This window comes from Protomyctophum bolini (genome assembly GCF_963924005.1).
Source record: "Protomyctophum bolini genome assembly, chromosome: 9".
NCBI classification, from domain to species: Eukaryota; Metazoa; Chordata; class Actinopteri; order Myctophiformes; family Myctophidae; genus Protomyctophum; species Protomyctophum bolini.
Genome location: NC_137870.1, coordinates 15774105 through 15790501, shown reverse-complemented (window position 1 = coordinate 15790501; position 16397 = coordinate 15774105). Strand labels below are relative to the sequence as shown.

At 41.8% G+C, this 16397-nt stretch overlaps 1 protein-coding gene across 1 annotated transcript in view; it reads right to left on the bottom strand.

Annotated features, from left to right (window-relative positions):
- The window catches only part of dync2h1 (dynein cytoplasmic 2 heavy chain 1), a 268404-nt gene that overhangs the window by 90489 nt on the left and 161518 nt on the right, over positions 1–16397 (bottom strand). The window lies entirely within an intron of this gene.

The following is a 16397-nucleotide window of genomic DNA, read 5'->3' as shown; positions in this document are numbered from 1 at the left end:
ATGTTTGTTCAGTGCACTAAATGACGACATGAGACGTCATGGAGCCAAAATAAATACATCTTGTGACTGGTTTTGTTTTATAGCCTATAAGGTGCCAGAGAGAGAGAGAGGTTAGGATAAGATGTACACAGATACGGATAGTGGTTGGTGGTGCAAACTGAGTACGAGTAAAGCTGGACTTAACAAAGCACTTGTGCACACAGGCTGTCTCTGCTACCCTGTTATACCGTCTGTACACGTGGGCTTACATGTTGACCTCTTTCTCTCATGGTCTTGGACACGACAAGAATGAACACACACACACACACACACACACACACACACACACACACAGTCTGGGGAAAAAATGTCTCAAAGCGACCCTTTTTGCTGGATTGCCATGGCAACGCACCAACCACCATCTGACTGCATGGTTCATGATGTCCGCAATCCTGGAGAATTAGCTAAACTCATATACACGCACACACATGCACAGTTGCACGCACAGTCGCACGCACAGTCGCACGCATGCGCGCGTTGACGAGCAAGCATAATCAGCATTCAGGCTGTGTGCTAACATTCTCTGTCAGTGGATAGCAAAGTTCACCTTGCTTTTTACGACGTGCATGCTGTTGAGATAAGAGCAGCACTGACAGTAAAAACGCTGCTAGCTTACCGGAGCAACAGAGACACTCGACCTCATGTGTGCACACACACACACACACACACACACACACACACACATGCAACCACACACACGTGCAACCACTGCATATGTACTGCATATGTTTTGTCCTAAAAAAATAAGAGACTATATAAAAGACAGAGACTAACCGAACTTGAGTAATGTATTTTATTATTCTTTTTTTTAATGCACACAATTTTTAGGAAGGGGCTCTTGGGACCCAAATATATTATGAATATTTTAAATATAGTGAAAATATATCAGATCTACAAGTTCACAACACTAAATGTTCTACATTTCAAACCAGCAATGCAATGATGAACATGAAAATGTGCTTCGTAATGTGTGTGTGTGTGTGTGTGTGTGTGTGTGTGTGTGTGTGTGTGTGTGTGTGTGTGTGTGTGTGTGTGTGTATGTGTGTGTGTGTGTGAGTGAGTGAGTGAGTGAGTGAGTGAGTGAGAGAGAGAGAGAGAATGCTCAGGCCTGGACTGTGGGGATTGAGTGAGATTAGCTCTAAAAGGATTACAGACCATGCCTCATTAGCATACCAAATGACTGCCAAACACGCATGCACGCACGCACGCATGCACAGACAGACACAGACACACACCGTGGTGTGGTATTGTACAGAACACCAGACTTATCATGGGAGAAAGGCTTGATTGGTACTCTGTGGTACAACAGTGCTGCTGCTGGGCTAAACAAGCTGATCGAGTAAGTATATAAACAGAACAGCTTTTCTTTTGACAAGCGAATACATTAAAACTCTTTGACTGCCCTTGCCGTAATTGCCGTAATAAATCACAATGCTGATTCTTACTGTTGACGTGATTGACGCAATTTGTAGTTTTTCATTGATTCAGAAGCTACACGTACGGCACTACAGTAAAGCAGCGATTCCAGAAACTATCATGGCACTACAGTATAAAGCAGCGTTTCCCGTCACTAGGCAATGCACGGATCGGTGCATTTTGCCCTTCTCAAGATGGCCGCTCGCTCAATGCTATGTGTGCCGCGATCTATAAGAGACGTTTTTCTCTGAATTGAGCCGCGGATTGCGCTGATTGATCAAAACGCGGATGTTTAGGGTTCAATACTAAATAATCGCTACCTCTCCTTCTGCAACTGCTGGTCCCTGCTCCTGTAATCTTGTGTGGCCAGACTGCCTCTTGCAATTTTCAAATGCTTCCTTCATACAATCTGGAGCACGGAAACTCTGATCATGAGTAAAATATAAAGCGGAAGTGAAGCCTCCTCCCCACTTCCGTTTTGTTTTTACAGTCGTGCAAATTTGTCCTAATATAAATCGAAATCATCTAAGCATATAGCTTGCTGCTTAGAAGAAATGGAAATTAAAATAAAATGTAAAGATATTTTAAAATGAACGGAAATGGCAGCTTCCTTATTCGGATCTCGGAGATTGTAGAATAGTTGTCTGACTATGCGAGACAACAGGAGGCTCCTGTGACGCACCGGCGCGGCGCTAGCTGTTTCAGGCTTCAGGCATTGGTAGAGTCGGACTCAGTAAACAACTCCATCCCCACAGGACCCATCCTTGTTTGACGAGGAACCACATCAGTAAGGACCGTGGGGCGTCAAAAGACATCAAGGCAAGGCTAGGAATTGAAAAGGCGCAAGGTGCCTTCTCCCAACTCTTGGAGATTTGAACAATTTGGAGATGAAAGCAATACAGCCTTAAAACCAAGATGCTCCTATACAACAGGAATGTCAAGTCTGTTCTGCTGTATGGTTCCGAGAGCTGGTGAGTAGTCAAAACAGACATGAGGAAAATGGAAGTGTTGTTCCACAACAAAACAGATGCCTCAGATGAATATTCCAGCTCATTTGGCCGAATGAAAGCTCCAATAATGAAGTGTACAAACAAACAGAGAGCCGGAGTATCACCAAGGAGATTACACACAGACTCATGAGATGACTGGGACATGTGCTGAGGATGGAGCAGGACCACACCACAAAGGTGGCCTTACGATGGACACCACCAGGCAAAAGAAAACCTGGGAGGCCCAAAACCACCTGGCGTAGAACTGTGACACAAGAGCTGGAACAGATGAATCTGTCATGAGGAAAGGCACAACATGCTGCCAGGGATCGAATGCAATGTAGAGCAGTCATTTAAACCTTATGCCCCGTAGGGCAGGGGTTCTCAACGTTTGAGTTGGGCCTTGGGGACCCAGCCAAAATACTTTGGCCATGTCTCAGTTGCAAAACAATAAACATAATCAAATACGAAATCACCACAGCAAACACAAAATGTAAATAATAATAATAATTGCGACAGTAGGTCGCAGATTACTATGAAAGGTTGTCAGTCCACGCCTCGTGACATCACGCTTCGTGACACGCTCCATATATGGCCGCCTCCATATATGGTTGTCAGTCCACCACGCCTCGTGACACACTCCATATATGGCCGTCTCCATATATGAAGGTCACGACGCCTTGTGACACGCCTGCCGTCACGCCTCATGACACGCTCCATACATGGCTGTCTCCATATCTTGATCTGACAGCATCAATATCTCGATCCGACATCATCAAACCCTCACACTCAAGACACGATATGAAGCGTATCATGAGGCAAATGAAGCAAGTTGGTACAACACGTCTCCATGAAGATCACGGCACTGACCTCATCAAACCCCGGATAGCCATACATGGCTTGACATACTAGATCTGCATATGGAGCTGGCTAGCAACTCTACATCTGACCTCACTGACACCAGATTAATAGTTTAACTCCTGCTTCTCAACTGTGCCGTATTAAAAAAGCTCTGTTGTTTCACCGCGACCACAGGGCGTCTTCCTGGTAATAATAATAATAATAATATTAATAATAATAATAAGCCATCCTGACGATTAGGAGTATTTGGTGGTATGGGGACAGCACCTCTGGGAGAAGTGTCTTGTTCAGGGACACTTCTAGGCATAGACAAACCAGGTGTCTATATCTAAAGCTAAAAACTTGTCTGGCAGTGGTGGGATTTGAACCCACGCCTCCGAAGAGACTGGAGCCTTAATCCAGCGCCTTAGACCGCTCGGCCACACTACCTCAATGACTTGTGAAGTATTTGAGGGAAACACGTGGTGACTACTAATCCTATACTTTCCTAACTGGAAAAGCATACCCAAAGGATCCTTAAGAAGTGAATAACAAATCAGGAGTTAAAGATGAGTATATTTGTTGAGACCATGTCAGTAGTTTATATAGTTTATTGGGGGATTATTCTAAATTTGGAACTATTCCTCATTTACTCCCGTTAGTAACCTAAATTAAACACATATGCAAGTGTTGTGTGTTTCCAGTTTAAATCTACTGCTGAGTCAACTAATACATTCAAGTCATTAATAAATAAATAGCTTACTAATAGCCTGTTCATGATCTATTCATAAGGCATAGTATAAAGCATTAACAATTAATAACTCATTAAAGCACCACTTCACCACTTTTCAACTTCATATAATAGGTCCTCACTAATAATCATGATAAAATGGCACGATTTTTTTCTACTCAGTCTGTGTCTCATAGGAGGGCTGTGGGCAGTTTAGAAACAGTCTTCCATTGACATAATCATTAGGCAGATTATTTTTTAAACAATATTGTTTTACCAAAAAAAAAATAGATTTTCATTATCGTGAGAACGATGGCTTCCATTTTCACATTGCAACTTTTCAGGACTAGAAAGCCTACAGTTTCTATTAGCTTGGATTCCCCATCGATAATGTCACTGGAAGACGGTTTCTGAACTGCCCACAGCCCTCCTATGAGACACAGACAGAGTAGAAAAAAATTGCGCCATTTTTTTATTAGTGAGGAACGATTATATGAAGATAGATTGAAAAGTGGTGAAGTGGTCTTTTAAATATCAGTTATATAAGCTATCTATAAGATCATTAAAAATCCTTAACAACGTACAGACATTAAAATATTTAAGTTATTATAATAACTCATTGAATAACAGTTTGTAAAGTATGCTATTAACTAGTTATAACATGGATATTCTACAGACTTTTTTTCATTCATATTTTTATTAGAAGTTTCTAATAACAATTCAAAATCATTTGTCTTGCCCACTCCCTTATATAACTTAACATCAGTCTAAACTACAATGTATTAAAACAACATATTATAGTATTTGCAATTTAGAATTGGGTTACTGAGGCATACATACTGCCAAAAAAGAAAGGGTGATTCAAACCCACACCTCCAGGGGAGACTGTGAACTGAATGCATCGCCTTAGACCACTCAGCCATCCTGCCACATAGAGTTCTGGCTACAGTCAGAGCAATTCTACAGTGGAATGCACTTTGAGCTGTGGTGAAACCTGAGTCACTGTCTTTGTTGCAATCCCTTCCCCCACCCTCGTAACGCTGTCAGCATTACAAAGAGACCACCAACACCCTTCCCCCGGAGCCTCGTTGGCGCAGTAGGCAGTGCCTCACACAGGGCAATGCTTTTAGAGGGACATGACTCACAGAAATCATATGACAATGTCATGTCTCAAGTACTGACTGGACTGAAAGGTGTGTTTACAACTGTCAGTATTAATAGGAAATGCTTTCACATGAGCTGCGATTACTCACCCCTTTCTATTAGAGGAAGGAAAACAGGGGCAGAAAGAGAGAGACAAGATGAAGGTTGGATATGAATAGGGGTTTTGCACAGCTGTCAGGATGGCCGAGCGGTCTAAGGCGCCAGACTCAAGGTGACAAACCTTCCTGGTTAAGGGATTTCTGGTCTCCAAATGGAGGCGCGGGTTCGAATCCCGCTTCTGACACAACTTTTAAATAGGAGCACCAAATCCCGTCTGTCCAAAAGTCCAAAACATTTTCTACTCTCTCTTGTTATTTTCTCTTCCATTCCTTTTTTCTCTCTTTTCCTATCATTCCTTCTACCTCTTCTTCCCCCCATGTATCTCTCCCTATAGGCCACCAGCTTGAGTGCAGTGCCTTAGACTGCTCAGCCACAATACCAAAATGCTGTATTAAGTACTTAAGAAGAACTTAAGTTAGTAGTATGTATAGTACAAACAGTACAAGCCATGCTGACAACGCATTCTACTTTTCTAACATCCATACTGGAAAAGCCAAGACAAAAGCCCTTACAGTAAGAAGTGAATAACAAATCATGATTTAAAGGTTAGTAAATATATTTGTTGAGAACATGTCAATAGTTATATAGTTTACGTGGGACATTATTCTAAATGTAGAACTATTCCTCATTTACTCAACCACTTAAACCCCATACATCCTTTTTGTGGCAAAGAATTTCGCAGAAAATAGCAGATCAACAAGTGAGCTTGTGAGCTTCGTTGTTAGCTTGCAGATTGGCTTTTTTCAGAGAAAGCTTTCACCACAATAACACAAAACTAAAAGCCCTGACAGACTCCACTCAACCATATGGGGTTGAAGTGGATGAGCCAAGAAATATATTTAACAAGTCATTAGTAAATAGCTTACTAATAGCTTGTTCATGAACTATTCAATATTTATAAGGCATGGTTATAAATCAATAACATGTCAATAAAGTAATTTGTAACTCATTAAATATAATTTTGCAAATTATCTAGTTGCTATCTACAGTATAAGACAAAGTTGTAAATGAATTTACAAGTAATTAATAACACATTAACTAACAGTTTCGTAAATTGTTATTAACAACCATGTTTTATTCTTGTTACCATAAATCTTTAGTAGGCCTATAATATAATAAAATACATTATTATAGTGTGTGCTATTTAGATTTGGGTTACTGAGGCATAAATACTGTAAAAAGAAGTGGAATGTAAACATAAACAGTGGAACAAAACCAAAAGACAGCCAGAGGGATGTGTTCTTCTGCAGGAATAAATAGTGGTGTCTGTGTGTGTGTGTGTGTGTGTGTGTGTGTGTGTGTGTGTATATATCCCCTTTTGGACGACTGGGTCAAATTTGGCACATACTAGTTAATGGCCAAATATAGGCGATCAGGCTATCAATGCCTAGTGGGTCAGTTTTGGCACATGCCAAGGTAGGACTGGAAGCACTTTGGCGCCATCAAGTGGTTTGGAGAATAAATTACATTCATTTGAAAAAGTGGAGATGACAGCACATGGCTCTATAGGCTGCAATAGGTGTAATAAGTGTAATAGTGTATTAAGTGTAATAAGTGTACTGGTATACTAGTGTAATACATGTAATAAGTGTAATAGTGTAATTAGTATAATAGTGTAATCGTGTAAATAGTGTAATAACCTTAATAGCCTACTGTGCCAAATTTATATCTATTGTTTGTGCTAAATTGAGTATACTGTCTATATCAAGTATACTTGATATAGCATCTGATTGATGACAGAAACACAAATAAATCATTATAATCATAATCATCATTATAAATTAATTCAGTATATATATATCGCGATCGGTATAGACTCAGCGTTACCTATAATGCCTTTAACCACTTTCAACTGAACAAAGACTATCAATGCTTATACTATCAGAGTCAGAAGAACATATTTGCGAGGGTCTCTCGAATCATGCACGTTGACATGCGTTGACATGCTTTGGCCTCAAGTTAGTGTGGAGTGAATGAATATTCAAAAGGCAGATATGATAATGTGGTGAAACCCAGGGGGAGGTTCTGACGAATACTGGTGAATCATTTCATACATAACTGGAATGATAGTTTTAGTATTAAGGCTGCACTGCATGATGATCCTGCCTTTTAACCTTTTGCCTTTTAAAAGAGAGAGAGAGAGAGAGAGAGAGAGAGAGAGAGAGAGAGAGAGAGACTGTTTCACATATCAGGGAATAATTTCACACTTGGAGGTAATTTCATTACGTATAGACGGAGACAAATTAATCAGAAAGTTGTCCACAGGGTCAGACAATGTTTTGTACAATAAGATTAAGATAATCTTAAGATAATAAGATAATTCCTATTGTATTGCTGCAATAGAATATTCACCACATTTCTACTCTTGGTTTTGTATGGTGTGAACAGATCCAGACACCAGGCTGACTGCCATAATTAAACCTGTATCAACCTTCTTTTTTAACAGCTTGGAGAGAGGACACAAGAGAAATGTGTGCATTCCATCTTGCCACCCACACACCAGGGTGGGATGCAAGCCAGCTATGAGGAGACAGCTTGCTTGCCCGAAGTGACGGAGTCTTTCTGCTTAACAGAAGGAATGTTTGGGTTGGGTTATGAGTTGTTTATAGAGTGAATGAATATGCATGAAGACGCTGATGTATAAAATAACGCAACCCACAAGGTTACTATATATATAATACTTACATACTTGCACGCGCACGCATGCGCACACACACACACACACACACACACACACACACACACACACACGTATTACTATAATTCAGAGGACATTAAAGGACAACTTTTTTCAACCAAGGTTCATGTTTTACGTAAAAGATGAGTGTTTTTTTCATTTGCTGCATTCTTGCGTTTTAGCGATTTTACCTATTTTTTACAGGGGGGCGAGATACATTTTTGTATTATTTACAATAGTCCTACTAAACCCCAGGAAATTACATCTGGCCACAAAATATCACAGGATGTACTGAATAGAGCTTCACAGTCCCGTGACAACTTGCAGCATGTTGCTTTGTAGTAGGCTATGTAGCTGCCAGTGTGAGCACAGCACAACAACAGCTCTTTGTCATTGCAGCCATTGTCTGTTTCCCCTCCTGTGTAAAACTGCTGCCCCGTGTGAGGCTCGAACTCACGACCTTCAGATTATGAGACTGACGCGCTGCCTACTGCGCCAACGAGGCTACAAATGCAATATACATGCAAGCAAACATGGGTTATTACTACGCTATTACACTAATTAAATTATTACACTTTTTATGACATCAGGCCAAATGCCAGAGGTAAATGGCCAGGCTCCGTGTGCACTAGGAACTGGGAACTTATATGGATGTCAGGATGGCCGAGTGGTCTAAGGCGCCAGACTCAAGGTGACAAACCTTCCAGGTTAAGGGACTTCTGGTCTCCGAATGGAGGCGTGGGTTCAAATCCCACTTCTGACAATACTTTTACATATAGAACAAGTCCCCGCGGCAATTTTACTATTACTTTAGCCTAAATTAGAGACCTTTTGGCTTTACCGTCTGTGGCAAAATCTTTAAAATATCAATGAAGCACAAAAAAGAAAACCCTTTACCTGTACGGTTTGTGGAAAATGCTTTATATCTAAGAAGCACACAGAAGAAAACCCTTTAGTTGTAGGCTACTTTTTGTGTATCTTCAAGTTAATTGGTTTCCATTGAATACAATTTGTAGCCTGTTGCTTTGTAGCTGCCAGTGTGAACACAGCACAACAACAGAAGCAGATCTTTGTCATTGCAGCCATTGTCTGTTTCCCCTCCTGTGTAAAACTGCTGCCCCGTGTGAGGCTGGAACTCACAACCTTCAGATTATGAGACTGACGCGCTGCCTACTGCGCCAACGAGGCTACAAATGCCATACACATGCAAGCACACATGGGTTATTACTACGCTATTACACGAATTAAATTATTACACTTTTTATGACATCAGGCCAAATGCCAGAGGTAAATGGCCAGGCTCCGTGTGCACTAGGAACTGGGAACTTATACGGATGTCAGGATGGCCGAGTGGTCTAAGGCGCCAGACTCAAGGTGACAAACCTTCCAGGTTAAGGGACTTCTGGTCTCCGAATGGAGGCGTGGGTTCAAATCCCACTTCTGACAATACTTTTACATATAGAACAAGTCCCCGCGGCAATTTTACTATTACTTTAGCCTAAATTAGAGACCTTTTGGCTTTACCGTCTGTGGCAAAATCTTTAAAATATCAATGAAGCACAAAAAAGAAAACCCTTTACCTGTACGGTTTGTGGAAAATGCTTTATATCTAAGAAGCACACAGAAGAAAACCCTTTAGTTGTAGGCTACTTTTTGTGTATCTTCAAGTTAATTGGTTTCCATTGAATACAATTTGTAGCCTGTTGCTTTGTAGCTGCCAGTGTGAACACAGCACAACAACAGCAGCAGATCTTTGTCATTGCAGCCATTGTCTGTTTCCCCTCCTGTGTAAAACTGCTGCCCCGTGTGAGGCTCGAACTCACGACCTTCAGATTATGAGACTGACGCGCTGCCTACTGCGCCAACGAGGCTACAAATGCCATACACATGCAAGCACACATGGGTTATTACTACGCTATTACACGAATTAAATTATTACACTTTTTATGACATCAGGCCAAATGCCAGAGGTAAATGGCCAGGCTCCGTGTGCACTAGGAACTGGGAACTTATATGGATGTCAGGATGGCCGAGTGGTCTAAGGCGCCAGACTCAAGGTGACAAACCTTCCAGGTTAAGGGACTTCTGGTCTCCGAATGGAGGCGTGGGTTCAAATCCCACTTCTGACAATACTTTTACATATAGAACAAGTCCCCGCGGCAATTTTACTATTACTTTAGCCTAAATTAGAGACCTTTTGGCTTTACCGTCTGTGGCAAAATCTTTAAAATATCAATGAAGCACAAAAAAGAAAACCCTTTACCTGTACGGTTTGTGGAAAATGCTTTATATCTAAGAAGCACACAGAAGAAAACCCTTTAGTTGTAGGCTACTTTTTGTGTATCTTCAAGTTAATTGGTTTCCATTGAATACAATTAGTAGCCTGTTGCTTTGTAGCTGCCAGTGTGAACACAGCACAACAACAGCAGCAGATCTTTGTCATTGCAGCCATTGTCTGTTTCCCCTCCTGTGTAAAACTGCTGCCCCGTGTGAGGCTCGAACTCACGACCTTCAGATTATGAGACTGACGCGCTGCCTACTGCGCCAACGAGGCTACAAATGCCATACACATGCAAGCACACATGGGTTATTACTACGCTATTACACGAATTAAATTATTACACTTATGACATCAGGCCAAATGCCAGAGGTAAATGGCAAGGCTCTGTGTGCACTAGGAACTTATATGAATGTCAGGATGGCCGAGTGGTCTAAGGCGCCAGACTCAAGGTGACAAACCTTCCAGGTTAAGGGACTTCTGGTCTCCGAATGGAGGCGTGGGTTCAAATCCCACTTCTGACAATACTTTTACATATGGAACAAGTCCCCCGGGCAATTTTAATATTAGTTTAGCCTAAATTAGAGACATTTTGGCTTTACAGTCTGTGGCAAAATCTTTAAAATATCTATGAAGCACACAGAAGAAAACCCTTTACCTGTACGGTTTGTGGAAAATGCTTTATATCTAAGAAGCACACAGAAGAAAACCCTTTAGTTGTAGGCTACTTTTTGTGTATCTTCAAGTTAGTTGGTTTCCATTGAATACAATTTGTAGCCTGTTGCTTTGTAGCTGCCAGTGTGAACACAGCACAACAACAGCAGCAGATCTTTGTCATTGCCTGTTTCCCCTCCTGTGTAAAACTACTGCCCCGTGTGAGGCTCGAACTCACGACCTTCAGATTATGAGACTGACGCGCTGCCTACTGCGCCAACGAGGCTACAAATGCCATACACATGCAAGCACACATGGGTTATTACTACGCTATTACACTAATTAAATTATCATTACACTTTTTTACATCAGGCCAAATGCCAGAGGTAAATGGCAAGGCTCTGTGTGCACTAGGAACTTATATGAATGTCAGGATGGCCGAGTGGTCTAAGGCGCCAGACTCAAGGTGACAAACCTTCCAGGTTAAGGGACTTCTGGTCTCCGAATGGAGGCGTGGGTTCAAATCCCACTTCTGACAATAGTTTTACATATAAAACAAGTATCCAGGGCAATTTTACTATTATTTTAGACTAAATTAGAGACCTTTTGGCTTTACCGTCTGTGGCAAAAGCTTTAAAATATCTATAAAGCACACAGAAGAAAACCCTTTAGCTGTACTGTTTGTGGAAAATGCTTTATATCTAAGAAGCACACAGAAGAAAACCCTTTAGCTGTAGGCTACTTTTTGTGTATCTTCAAGTTGATTGGTTTCCATTGAATACAATTTGTAGCTGCCAGTGTGAACACAGCACAACAACAGCAGCAGCTCTTTGTCATTGCAGCCAATGTCTGTTTCCCCTCCTGTGTAAAACTGCTGCCCCGTGTGAGGCTCGAACTCACGACCTTCAGATTATGAGACTGACGCGCTGCCTACTGCGCCAACGAGGCTACAAATGCCATATACATGCAAGCACACATGGGTTATTACTACGCTATAACACTAATTAAATTATTACACTTTTTATGACATCAGGCCAAATGCCAGAGGTAAATGGCCAGGCTCCGTGTGCACTAGGAACTGGGAACTTATACGGATGTCAGGATGGCCGAGTGGTCTAAGGCGCCAGACTCAAGGTGACAAACCTTCCAGGTTAAGGGACTTCTGGTCTCCGAATGTAGGTGTGGGTTCAAATCCCACTTCTGACAATACTTTTACATATAGAACAAGTCCCCGCGGCAATTTTACTATTACTTTAGCCTAAATTAGAGACCTTTTGGCTTTACCGTCTGTGGCAAAATCTTTAAAATATCAATGAAGCACACAGAAGAAAACCCTTTACCTGTACGGTTTGTGGAAAATGCTTTATATCTAAGAAGCACACAGAAGAAAACCCTTTAGTTGTAGACTACTTTTTGTGTATCTTCAAGTTAATTGGTTTCCATTGAACACAATTTGTAGCCTGTTGCTTTGTAGCTGCCAGTGTGAACACAGCACAACAACAGCAGCAGATCTTTGTCATTGCAGCCATTGTCTGTTTCCCCTCCTGTGTAAAACTGCTGCCCCGTGTGAGGCTCGAACTCACGACCTTCAGATTATGAGACTGACGCGCTGCCTACTGCGCCAACGAGGCTACAAATGCCATACACATGCAAGCACACATGGGTTATTACTACGCTATTACACTAATTAAATTATCATTACACTTTTTATGACATCAGGCCAAATGCCAGAGGTAAATGGCAAGGCTCTGTGTGCACTAGGAACTTATATGAATGTCAGGATGGCCGAGTGGTCTAAGGCGCCAGACTCAAGGTGACAAACCTTCCAGGTTAAGGGACTTCTGGTCTCCGAATGGAGGTGTGGGTTCAAATCCCACTTCTGACAATACTTTTATATATAGAACAAGTCCCCGCGGCAATTTTACTATTATTTTAGCCTAAATTAGAGACCTTTTGGCTTTACCGTCTGTGAAAAAGCTTTAAAATATCTATAAAGCACACAGAAGAAAACCCTTTACCTTTACTGTTTGTGGAAAATGCTTTATATCTAAGAAGCACACAGAAGAAAACCCTTTAGCTGTAGGCTACTTTCTGTGTATCTTCAAGTTGATTGGTTTCCATTGAATACAATTTGTAGCCTGTTGCTTTGTAGCTGCCAGTGTGAACACAGCACAACAACAGCAGCAGCTCTTTGTCATTGCAGCCATTGTCTGTTTCCCCTCCTGTGTAAAACTGCTGCCCCGTGTGAGGCTCGAACTCACGACCTTCAGATTATGAGACTGACGCGCTGCCTACTGCGCCAACGAGGCTACAAATGCCATATACATGCAAGCACACATGGGTTATTACTACGCTATAACACTAATTAAATTATTACACTTTTTATGACATCAGGCCAAATGCCAGAGGTAAATGGCCAGGCTCCGTGTGCACTAGGAACTGGGAACTTATACGGATGTCAGGATGGCCGAGTGGTCTAAGGCGCCAGACTCAAGGTGACAAACCTTCCAGGTTAAGGGACTTCTGGTCTCCGAATGTAGGTGTGGGTTCAAATCCCACTTCTGACAATACTTTTACATATAGAACAAGTCCCCGCGGCAATTTTACTATTACTTTAGCCTAAATTAGAGACCTTTTGGCTTTACCGTCTGTGGCAAAATCTTTAAAATATCAATGAAGCACACAGAAGAAAACCCTTTACCTGTACGGTTTGTGGAAAATGCTTTATATCTAAGAAGCACACAGAAGAAAACCCTTTAGTTGTAGACTACTTTTTGTGTATCTTCAAGTTAATTGGTTTCCATTGAACACAATTTGTAGCCTGTTGCTTTGTAGCTGCCAGTGTGAACACAGCACAACAACAGCAGCAGATCTTTGTCATTGCAGCCATTGTCTGTTTCCCCTCCTGTGTAAAACTGCTGCCCCGTGTGAGGCTCGAACTCACGACCTTCAGATTATGAGACTGACGCGCTGCCTACTGCGCCAACGAGGCTACAAATGCCATACACATGCAAGCACACATGGGTTATTACTACGCTATTACACTAATTAAATTATCATTACACTTTTTATGACATCAGGCCAAATGCCAGAGGTAAATGGCAAGGCTCTGTGTGCACTAGGAACTTATATGAATGTCAGGATGGCCGAGTGGTCTAAGGCGCCAGACTCAAGGTGACAAACCTTCCAGGTTAAGGGACTTCTGGTCTCCGAATGGAGGTGTGGGTTCAAATCCCACTTCTGACAATACTTTTATATATAGAACAAGTCCCCGCGGCAATTTTACTATTATTTTAGCCTAAATTAGAGACCTTTTGGCTTTACCGTCTGTGAAAAAGCTTTAAAATATCTATAAAGCACACAGAAGAAAACCCTTTACCTTTACTGTTTGTGGAAAATGCTTTATATCTAAGAAGCACACAGAAGAAAACCCTTTAGCTGTAGGCTACTTTCTGTGTATCTTCAAGTTGATTGGTTTCCATTGAATACAATTTGTAGCCTGTTGCTTTGTAGCTGCCAGTGTGAACACAGCACAACAACAGCAGCAGCTCTTTGTCATTGCAGCCATTGTCTGTTTCCCCTCCTGTGTAAAACTGCTGCCCCGTGTGAGGCTCGAACTCACGACCTTCAGATTATGAGACTGACGCGCTGCCTACTGCGCCAACGAGGCTACAAATGCCATATACATGCAAGCACACATGGGTTATTACTACGCTATTACACTAAATTATTACACTTTTTATGACATCAGGCCAAATGCCAGAGGTAAATGGCCAGGCTCCGTGTGCACTAGGAACTGGCAACTTATATGGATGTCAGGATGGCCGAGTGGTCTAAGGCGCCAGACTCAAGGTGACAAACCTTCCAGGTTAAGGGACTTCTGGTCTCCGAATGGAGGCGTGGGTTCAAATCCGACTTCTGACAATACTTTTACATATAGAACAAGTCCCCGCGGCAATTTTACTATTACTTTAGCCTAAATTAGAGACCTTTTGGCTTTACCGTCTGTGGCAAAATCTTTAAAATATCAATGAAGCACACAGAAGAAAACCCTTTACCTGTACGGTTTGTGGAAAATGCTTTATATCTAAGAAGCACACAGAAGAAAACCCTTTAGCTGTAGGCTACTTTTTGTGTATCTTCAAGTTGATTGGTTTCCATTGAATACAATTTGTAGCCTGTTGCTTTGTAGCTGCCAGTGTGAACACAGCACAACAACAGCAGCAGCTCTTTGTCATTGCAGCCATTGTCTGTTTCCCCTCCTGTGTAAAACTGCTGCCCCGTGTGAGGCTCGAACTCACGACCTTCAGATTATGAGACTGACGCGCTGCCTACTGCGCCAACGAGGCTACAAATGCCATATACATGCAAGCACACATGGGTTATTACTACGCTATTACACTAATTAAATTAGTACACTTTTTATGACATCAGGCCAAATGCCAGAGGTAAATGGCAAGGCTCTGTGTGCACTAGGAACTTATATGAATGTTAGGATGGCCGAGTGGTCTAAGGCGCCAGACTCAAGGTGACAAACCTTCCAGGTTAAGGGACTTCTGGTCTCCGAATGGAGGCGTGGGTTCAAATCCCACTTCTGACAATACTTTTACATATAGAACAAGTCCCCGCGGCAATTTTACTATTACTTTAGCCTAAATTAGAGACCTTTTGGCTTTACCGTCTGTGGCAAAATCTTTAAAATATCTATGAAGCACACAGAAGAAAACCCTTTACCTGTACGGTTTGTGGAAAATGCTTTATATCTAAGAAGCACACAGAAGAAAACCCTTTAGTTGTCGGCTACTTTTTGTGTATCTTCAAGTTAATTGGTTTCCATTGAATACAATTTGTAGCCTGTTGCTTTGTAGCGACCAGTGTGAACACAGCACAACAACAGCAGCAGATCTTTGTCATTACAGCCATTGTCTGTTTCCCCTCCTGTGTAAAACTACTGCCCCGTGTGAGGCTCGAACTCACGACCTTCAGATTATGAGACTGACGCGCTGCCTACTGCGCCAACGAGGCTACAAATGCCATACACATGCAAGCACACATGGGTTATTACTACGCTATTACACTAAATTATCATTACACTTTTTATGACATCAGGCCAAATGCCAGAGGTAAATGGCAAGGCTCTGTGTGCACTAGGAACTTATATGAATGTTAGGATGGCCGAGTGGTCTAAGGCGCCAGACTCAAGGTGACAAACCTTCCAGGTTAAGGGACTTCTGGTCTCCGAATGGAGGCGTGGGTTCAAATCCCACTTCTGACAATACTTTTACATATGGAACAAGTCCCCGGGGCAATTTTAATATTAGTTTAGCTAAATTAGAGACATTTTGGCTTTACAGTCTGTGGCAAAATCTTTAAAATATCTATGAAGCACACAGAAGAAAACCCTTTACCTGTACGGTTTGTGGAAAATGCTTTATATCTAAGAAGCACACAGAAGAAAACCCTTTAGTTGTAGGCTACTTTTTGTGTATCTTCAAGTTAATTGGTTTCCAT